Genomic DNA, 10444 nt, shown 5'->3' with positions numbered 1-10444 from the left:
GATTACCTACTGCATGATTCCGCTTATATAATATCCTCGAAATAACAAAATTAAAGCAGGAAAAACAGGTAAGTAAGGTTGCCAGAGGTTAGAAATGGGAGGGAGCTCAGGATGTAGCTCAGTGGTAGAAGGCATGTTTGACATCCTTGTTCAATTTCCAACAAAAAACGCAGAGGGACGGGAAGGAGAAGTGGCTGTGGAAGTAGCTAGAGGGATCCTATGGGATCCTATGGTGATGGAACAGTTCTGTAACTTCTATTTTATTTTGGGGCACTAAGGATTAACCCAGGGGTACTTAACCACTGAGCCACAACCCCAGACAGGGTCTCACTAAATTGCTGAGGCTGGCTTTGAACTTATGATCCTCCTGCCTCAGCCTCCTGAGCTGCTTATAGGAATGTACCCCAGAGCCCTGCTGGAACAGTTCTTTATCTTTTTTATTTATTTATTTATTTATTTTTAGTTGTAGATGAACACAATACCTTTAATTTATTTATTATTATTATTATTTTGGTATGTGGTGCTGAGGATATAACCCAGTGCCTCACATGGGCCAGGCGAGTGCTCCACCATTGAGCCACAGTCTCAGGCCCCAGTTCTTTATCTTGATTGCGGTGGTGGTTACATACATCCGTACGTGAGGTGGAACTGCATAAATGTATACACACATACACCCACGAATGAATGCGGCAAAACTGAGTAAGCTCCTTTTAGAATTGTACTATAGTTATGCAAGATGTTATCGTTGGAGAAAAATGGGTGAAGGGTACATGGGATTTTCTGGTACATTTTTCTGCAACTTCGTATAAATCTGCAATTGTGTAACTATTTCATAGTTAAAAACTTTAAAAAAAAATTGAAGCAGTAGGACTGGGGGTGTTAGCTTCGTGGTACAGCACGTGCTTAGCTTATCAACCCCCTGCTTGCTTTCTGTCTCTCTCTTTCATACAATTGAAACAGTAATTAAATTTTCAACGATGAAGACACCAGATTCTGACGGTATGACAGACAAATACTACCATCTTTCAAGAAACATTCTAATTTCATACAGTCTTTCAAAATAAAGACAAAGAGGGAATATCTTTCCCCGTCTAATTCTGTAGACCAATATAGCCTTTATATCAACTCTGATTAGAGAAACAAGAGGGACAGGAATAACAGACCCATTTCATTTGTGATGTAAGTACAAATATTCTAAATGAAATATGAGTGACCAATATCCAATAATGAATGAAAGAAACAACATGTCATGTCTATATCCAGGTTGGGGTTATCCCAGAAATAACACACCTACATGTTAGGCTTTCTGTGAATGTCATTCACTCTAATAACTGATGAAGGAGTAAAAAATTATAAAATCACTTAAATAAATGCAGAAAATCATTTTATGATATTTATCATAAATAACAAATACAAGGTAACCCAAAGGGGAGGGAGGACCTCCAACAAGTGTTAAACTCAATATAGAAACTTCATTGGGACTTGGTGGTACCTGGAATCCCAGCAGCTTGGGAGGCTGAGGCAGGAGGATCACAAGTTCAAAGCCAGCCTCAGAAATTTAGTGAGGCCCTAAGCAATTTAGTAAGACCTGGTCTCAAAATAAGATATGAAAAGCATTGGGGATGTGGCTCAGTGATTAAGCACCCCCTGGTTCAATCCCTGGCACCACAAAAAAAAAACAAAAACAAAAAACAAAAAAAAACACACCTCATTGAAGAATCTAAAAACAAGTTATTAGTAATTAAAAGAGTGTAGCAGAGCCAGGTGCAATGACATTCAATGATACTTGGGAGACTGAAGCAGGAGAATCACAAGTTCGAGGCTAACCTGGGCTATTTACAATACCCTGTCTCAAAATAAAAAACAAACAGCTGGGCGTGGTGGTGCTCGCCTATAATTGCAGCAGCTCCAGAGGCTGAGAGATGGGGATCCCAAGTTCAAAGCCAGCCTCAGCAATGGTGAGGCGATAAACAACTCAGTGAGACCCTGTCTCTAAATAAAATACAAAATAGGGCTGGGGATGTGGCTCAGTGATAAGAGTGCCCCTGAGTTCAATCCCCAGTATCCCCTCTCCCCCACACTAAAAAAACGTTGCGTGTTGGCCTTTTACTCTTGGTATACTCAATATCCCATATGTTCATAATTCAGGTTCAACAATTATCAATTTGTGGACAATCTCATTTCATTTGGACCCTCTTCTACTTCCCCTTTTTAGATTATTTCAGAGCAGATCCCAGACATTACATCATTTTATCCTAAAGAGGGAACTTGCTTTCAATGTTTTGACAATAAGCTGCAAGAGGAATCTTTTTGCTCTCCAGTTAAGTTAGTCACACATTCCAATAAAATAAAATGGAAATCAGATTGTTTACCTTAAATGTTATTATTATTTTGATTTTTTGTACCAAGGATTGAATGCAGAGGCAGTTAACCACAACTGCAGTCCTCTCATATATTTTATTTAGAGACAGGGGCTCTCTAAATTGCTCAGGGCCTCACTAAATTGCTGAGGCTGGCTTTGAGCTCATGATCCTCCTGCCTCAGCTTCCCAAGCCACTGGGATTACAGGCGTGTGCCTGGCCTTAAATGTCATTTTCAATTTGTTTAATCTTCACAGCTTAATGCAAGTAAAATTTAAAAATAAACGAAAAACAAATGGAGTTTGTTACCCATTCTTTTTCTTTTCTTCCTTCTCTTCCTCCTTCTTAGAGAGGGGAGAGTGCTACTGTAGTCCCCCACTACCACAAATTATGCAAGTTTCCTACATTTGGGGAAATCACAGGGGTCAGCACATCTGCAGTGCTGTGGATAAGCCACACTCAGGGAAAATCACTTTTGTGATCATTGTGTATCCTCTGCCAGGTAAGTAGTTTACCTCCTTTTTTTTTTTTTAACCTCAGCAACTTGCCTTTTTTTTTTTTTTTTTAGTTGTAGATGGACACAATATCTTTATTTTTATGTGACACTGTGGATTGAACCCAGGGCTTCACACATGTGAGTCAATCGCTCTACCACTGAGCTATAAACCCAGCCCTCAGAGGCCAGCTTTGAATTTACTCTCCTCCTGCCTTAGCCTCCCAAGCTGTTGGGATTACAGGCATCAACTGTGGAATCTTTATCTCAGACATCACCTGCTAAATTTTGGCTTTGATTTCTGCTAAATGCTTATCATCATTATGGAAAATTTTAGTCTATGACTTTATTTCTTTGGGTACTGGGATCAAACCCAGGGCCTCTACCACTTAGCTACCCATCGGTTCCACTCCCAATTTTTTTTTTCTCTGATCATCTAGAACAGACTATGAAAATGTAAACATTAGCAAATAAATCTTTAAAACATCTATCTTTGTTTTTCTCCCAATGCTCAGGGTCAAACCTGGGGCCTTGAATCCAGGGCCTTGTGTGTGCTAGGAAGTGCTCTACACAGAATCATTCCTCTTCTTAAGACTTTTTATTGTTGTATTAAACATTTACCACTTACTGTACTTTGATTCTGTTTTTCTTTACACTTTTCCTGTTGAAGTTTCCTGGCTTGAAAGTTATAAGTGTGTCCCAGTGGCTCAGGAGGCAGGGGCAGGAGGATCATGAGTTCAAAGCCAGTCTCAGCAACTAACCGAGGCCCTAAGCAACTCAGCGAGACCCTGTTTCTAAATAAAATTTAAAAAAGGGCTGGGGATGTGGCTCAGTGGTTAAGCGCCCCTGGGTTCAATCCCAGGTGCCAAAAAAAAAGTTATGAATGCTAGTTTTATTTTATGCTATGTCTTAGCAAAAGGAGATTCTCATATTTATTTGATTTCTATCCATTTTTGAGCCTTAGCCATATTTCTTCTAATAAGCAAGTACTTTTGCACTTTTCTTATGTACCACTGTCTCTCTCTCTCTCTCTCAGACTCTTTATGGTCATATTGTCCAGAATTTCAGTTCTGGAATTATATTGACACTTTCTAATTTCTCTTTTCCTTTGCAATCACCTTTTCTTCTTCTCTTCTCCCCCCTCCTTTATTTATTTATTTATTTATTTATTTATTTATTTATTTGTTTGTTTATTTATTTATTTATTTATTTATTTATCTATTGTCTTGAGGATTGAACCCTGGGCTTGTGCATGTGAGGGAAGCGCTCTACCGGCTGAGCTGCATCCCCAGCCCTCTTTCTGTTGTTCACTGTATACTTTACTTCTCCATCTGCACATATAGGCTTTGTTTCCTTTTTTTGCTTCCACCAGGGACATTGTGCTGCCCTGACATGACCCCATGTCCCTTGAGAATGGTGAAAGAACAGCCACCATCTCTTTACTCCTCACCCACATACCGGCCTTAATTTTCCTGAGGTTTCTTGTTTAGAATTCACAGCATTGCTCAAATCTGTGGCTTTACCTTATTTCATTTTATTTTTGATGTAGATAGAGAGACAATCTCTTTCTTTCTTCCTTCCTTCCTCTCTCTCTTTCGTTGAGGATCAAACCTAGCACCTCACACGTGCTAGGTAAGTGCTCTCTACCACTGAGCCACAACCCTAGCTCTTATTTTTAATTTTGTCTGTTTCTTTTGGACAGGTCTTGCTATGCTGCCCAAATGAGTCTGTTTTTTTAAAAAAAGATATATTTTATTGTATTTTTTTATATTTATTTTTTAGGCATAGATGGACACAACACGAGGCCTTTATTTTTATGTGGTGCTGAGGATCGAACCCTGGTCCCACCTGTGCTAGGCAAGCGCTCTACCGCTGAGCCACAATCCCAGCTCCCAAGAGATATATTTTAGTTGTAGATGGACACAATATCTTTATTTTATTTAAATGTGGTGCTGAAGATCGAACCCAGTGCCTCACACACACACTAGGTAAGTGCTCTACCACTGAGCCACAACCCCAGTCCCCAAATTAGTCTTAAATTCGTGGACTCAAATGATTGTCCTGATTCAGCCTTCTGTGTACCTAGATGTACATGTGTGTTCCACTGCACCTGGCAGTGGCTTTATTTATTTATTTATTTAAAATTTTCATTAGTTTCGGAAAATTAGCCCTTTCCTGTGAAATATATCACAGGTTATAATTTCCCTCATTTCCTCATTCATTCTTTCCTCTCCTGGTTTCCCTGTATGTTAAACTGATTCATTTTCTCCTCTTTTAGACCCTTGTATCTTTCATTTTGGATATATTTTGTGATTGATCTCTAAGTTTACTAATTCTCTATCAGTGTTTAACCTGGCTGTTGACCTCAATCTATTGGATTATAATGTTTTTCAGTTATAAAGTTATAATTTGGTTGTTTTTGTGTATTTCCCACTTTTTCTGGCCAAAATTATGAATCATCTACTTATTTATTTACATGATGAACAATCCAACGACTTCAATATTTTGTTCCTTTTCAATAACCTATTGTTTCTGTTGTTAGATCTAGTTTATATTATCTTCTAGTACATATAATTACTTTTGCTTGTGGACCAAATACCATATTTGCATATTTGTTCATCGAAATACTTAGAGGCCTAGGATGATGATGTTTTATCCAGCGAGAATGGTTTTCTGCCAGCTTCCTGGAGGCGTTGGTACTCAGGGATCACCTTAATGCAATTCTCGGTTTGAGAAGGGTTGAAGCCAAGTTGCAATCCCTACATGCAGGGAAATCCTGTAAGGGCTTGCCTATACTCTTCTCCTTTACTTTTAGGGTGCAGTCCTTTGGGATTCCAATCCAAGACAAGAGTTCTCATGAGGAACACTCTCGCCTAGCAGGTTCTGAACACCAGTCTGTATTGTTAAAATTTCCCCTTGTCCTCTTAACTCTCTCTCAAGAAATGCCTTAGCTGGAAAAGTAGTTCTCAATGTGGGCTGGCATCTCTCAGTTATTCTCTGTCATTCTTCACTAGCTTGTTAGCTTTCCAACCATATCAAGCAGGGATTTTTATGTTTTTCCAGTTTTACTAGTTTTCCCTCAGTGGGAGGCTTGCTCAGAATTACCTAATCACCAATACTGGAAACCCCAACCCCTCCTTCTGCCTATTTTCAGATGGGAAAAGCACTCTAATAACCAGGATCTGCTAAGAAAAAGAACTGACAATGGAAATGTCAACAGCATAACACTTACCCAAGCCCCAAAACAGGATGGGAAGTGCCACCGGAGGGAGATTCTACAAAGAAGCAAGAATATTAGTGTAATACAGTTGAAAACCAATAGTGTTAACTAAATATCCTTCCAGAAAATGAGGGGATCCAATCTTTGCTGACAATGCTTTATACTAAGTTTATGAATGCTACATTATAGCAACTTTTTCCAGTTGGTAACATTTGGTTGTAAGTCACAATGAGAGTCAGGCTGGGGATATCCTTCCCTGATAGAATGTTTGCCTAGCATGTACAGGACCCTGGGTTCAATCCTCAGCACTGGGGAAGGCAATAAGTAAGTAAATAAACAAACCCCTGGAATTTGTCCTTAGTTGTTAGAATGGCCAGGTTGAAGATGGCTGACTTAGCAGTAAACCTCTGACCACTACCATATGAAAGAGGAGGAAGAGGTGATATTTGAAATTCTTGAACCCAGGCTGTGTCAAATGACCTTCACTAAAAAATTTCCAATTTGAGACTTTTATAGGGCTTTCTTTGATGAGTTTACAAAGGCCTGGATTAGGTTCCTTTTGAATAGATTTAAATTACCATTCTCAAATCCACTCTAATCCTTTCCCAAGGTCATCTTGATTAGATTTTTTGGTTTTGGAAATTCCCAAAGATTGATATTATCTGTGACATATGGGTTTAGCCAAATGAATTGAAAGTATTCCCAAGTTTTAGGCATGATTTCCCCATTGTCTTGCCCATGTAACTCTCAGTGAGTAGCCTTAGACAAGTTTGGATAAATGTTAATCCAGTTCTTAACTTCTCTAATCTTGGTTTTTCTCATTTTTAAATAGGAATAAAAAATTTCATTCATGTCATAGGTATTTTGGGAATTTTAAATGAAATAATGAGCATCCTCTTCCTTATTGGATAATAGGATAGTCTCATGAATTTGCTGGTTACCTTGTTCTGATAGGTTATTTGGGGCTGGGTGGGGGCTTCAGGCCCTTTAAAAGGAAGTTCTTAAGGGAGATCAGGGATGGGTGACACCCATTTTGCTGGGATTGCATCATTTGACTGACTAGAGGCCTAAAGGCTGGTACCACATGAGTATGGCTGACTGACGTTAGAATCTGTGTGTCTGATTGTGGAAGCTAAAGTTAAAATTAAGGAATTAGTCATGGATCTCAGGATGGAATCAAGGAGCACAGAGAGTGGTAAAATTCTGAAAACTGAAACTTTCTTATAAATGCTGTTTATTCCTCTTGTATGTTTTGCTGTTATGGCTATCCAGCACTTTGTGGTGTCCTGGCCTCATGGGCCTCAATATGTTATCTACTTTATTTCATTTAGTACTGTTATATTAACTCCATGTTGCATGGGGTGGGGGTGGGGGTGGGGGGCAGAAAGAAGGCTCAGGGAAGCAAAGTAATTTTTGGTCTGCCTCCAGACTTGGATCTCAGAATATAAAATATTACATATAGGATTTTTGAATTTGAGTATTGACACTGTAAATAGCTGTTGAGTTCATGTATTTGCCGTAACAGGGATTGAATCCAGGGGCCCTCTACCAATGAGCAACATCTCCAGCATTTTTGGTTTCTAATTTACAATCCTCCTGCTTCAGCCTCCTGAGTTGCTGGGGTTAGAGGCAGGTACCACCAAGTCTGTTGGAATTCATACATGTAAGAAACTTCTTTTTTTTTGGGGGGGGGTACAAGGATTGAACTCAGGGGCACTTGACCACTGAGCCACACCCCCCAACCCTTTAATTTAGAGACAGGGTCTCATTGAGTTGTTTAGCACCTTGCTTTTGCTGAAACTGACTTTGAACTCGAGATCCTCCTGCCTCAGCCTCCCAAGCTGCTGGGATTAGAGGCCTGCACAACTGTGCCCAGTTTAAGAAACATTTAATGAGCAATAATTGTATGCCTTGCACTAAGTTAGCTACCAGGGATTCAGAAGTGAATATAAGACCATAACTACAACCTAATTGCTACACTTATTGGATAGTAATTTGGTACCAGACACTTTATAATATATATATATATATATATATATATATATATATATATATGTATAACCATCATAACTACCCTGTTGAAAGAGTAGTGACACTCTCATTTTATAGATGCTACTCAGAATTACCCAAAGTCATAAAGCCAGGAAGTAGCAGAGCTCAGGGTCTTTTTTTCAGTTAGTTTTTTTTTTTTCCTAAGGATTGAAACTCAGGGGCACTCAACCACTGAGCCACATCCCGGCCCTATTTTGTACTTTATTTAGAGACAGAGTCTCACTGAGTTGCTTAGTCTTTCACTAAATAGCTGAGGCTGGCTTTGAACTCATGATCCTCCTGCCTCAGCATCCTGAGCTGCTGGCATTACCAGGGTGAGTCCTGCTAACCTCTAAATCTTATTGAGAAATCAAAATCTTAAAAAGAAGGAGAAGGAGCCAAGCAGAGTGGTGCTTGCTTGCAGTCCCAGTGAATATAAAACCATAACTACAACCCAGTGGCTGGGGAGGCTGGGGCAGGAGAGTTCAAAACCAGCCTCAGCAACTTCTTGAGGCCTTAAGCAATTTAGTGAGACCCTGTATCAAAATAAAAATAAAAAGGGACAGGGATATGGCTCACTAGTTAAGCACCTCTGGCTTCAATCTCTAGTATACAACAAAAACAAACAAAGCAAAAATTTCCTCTTTTTTTTTTTAATATTTATTTTTTAGTTTTCAGCGGACACAAAATCTTTGTTTGTACTGCTGAGGATCCCACCCGGGCCGCATGCCTGCCAGGCAAGCACGCTATTGCTTGAGCCACATCCCTAGCCCTTCCTCTTTCTTTTTGGTAAATAAAACCAATATATGCTCAATTTAAACAAACTGAGTGCTGATTTTCTCACATACTTCCAGAAACACCATGTTAACAAACAACTTTAAAAAAAAATTATTTATTTATTTATTTTTTTTCAGTAGTGGAAATTGAACTTTGGGTCTTTTGTATGCCAGGCAAGCTTTCTGTCATGGAGCTACACCCCCAGACTCAATAATCATTTTAATTTGGCCAGTGTGTACAGATGAAACAATACATTTCAAAGTTGATTTATTACATATTTTTATATTTATATTTTTCTCATGTTCTACAACTTCGAGATATATTTCACATACGATAAAATCTCATTTGAGGGGTTGGGGATATAGCTCAGTTGGTGGAGTGCTTGCTTGGCACACACAATCCCCAGCACCACAAAAAAGAAAACAAAAAACAAAAACCAACTCATTTGAAGTGTATAGTCGAGTGTATATTTCCAGTATTGCAACCACAGTGACAGTTTTTTTTTTTTGGCCAGTAGAAGAGATGGAATCCAGGGCCTGGCATATGCTACACAAGTGCTCTATCACTGAGCTACATCCCCAGTGTTTTTTTATGTGTTATTTTGAGGTGATCTCACTAAATTACCCAGGCTGGTCTCAAACAAGCTATCCTCTTGCTTCAGCTTCCTGAGCTTGAATTACATGTGAGTGCAATGGCTGTAAGCTTGGATTTTTTTTTTAATTGATTAGAGAAGTTTTATATTTATCATCTTTATTTGCCTTCCATATATATTGCAAATGTTCTTAACCATTTTCTTGTTAGTTTTACTTTGTTGATGGCCTCCTTTCCTGTGTAGATGGTTACGTTTCTTTCCATCTTTTTATGATCTATTGGTTTTGATTCATAAATATATAAATATACAACTCCTCCAATTATACAGCTCACTTTTTTCCCCCAGTATCTTCAGTTTTTTAAAAAAAATACGATAGTGGTTTGCCTAAGTATTCAATCCACTCTAGTTTGAAATAACATAACTATCTTATCAAATACTACTGACTTGAAAAGTCATTTTGATCAGATGACCACATTTCCCTTCTTTCTCGAACCAGGACAGAATGACAGCAGCTGACATTGAGACTGAGTGTTTTTTAGTAGGGTTGGCTTCATGTTCTTGGTTTATTTATTTATTTATTTTTAAATATTTTTATTAGTTGTTGATGAATTTATTTATTTATTTGTATGTGGTGCTGAGAATCGAACCCAGGGCGTCACACATGCTAGGCAAGTGCTCCACCACTGAGCCACAACCCCAGCCCCCCCCCCCCATGTTCTTGGTTTAATGTTCTCTTGTCGCCATCTTAAAAGTCATGATCATTTTTTAACCAGGAGCCTGGCGTTTTCATTTTGCCCTGGGATCTTGCAAATTGTGCTGTGCGGCCTTGCTTAGTCCCGGTACTGTGCTAAGTATTTTGCATATGCTATTCCCCTTAATCCCTCAGTTAGGGAGGTGTTCCTATTTACCTCTTTATTTCACAAATGGGGAAATGGAGGCAGGAAGGCTAAATAACGCCTCCGGTTAGCGAT

At 39.0% G+C, this 10444-nt stretch overlaps 1 non-coding gene across 1 annotated transcript; it reads right to left on the bottom strand.

Annotated features, from left to right (window-relative positions):
- Positions 1 to 2710: 2710 nt before the first annotated feature.
- On the bottom strand, positions 2711 to 2870 carry LOC120891060 (U1 spliceosomal RNA). Its single transcript, XR_005735492.1, has one exon. It is a non-coding gene; the product is annotated as a U1 spliceosomal RNA (small nuclear RNA).
- Positions 2871 to 10444: the final 7574 nt, after the last annotated feature.

The sequence above is a fragment of the Ictidomys tridecemlineatus genome, chromosome 11, assembly GCF_052094955.1.
Source record: "Ictidomys tridecemlineatus isolate mIctTri1 chromosome 11, mIctTri1.hap1, whole genome shotgun sequence".
NCBI classification, from domain to species: Eukaryota; Metazoa; Chordata; class Mammalia; order Rodentia; family Sciuridae; genus Ictidomys; species Ictidomys tridecemlineatus.
Note: the sequence above shows the minus strand (reverse complement) of the source record. Positions and strands in the feature narration are given on the sequence as shown.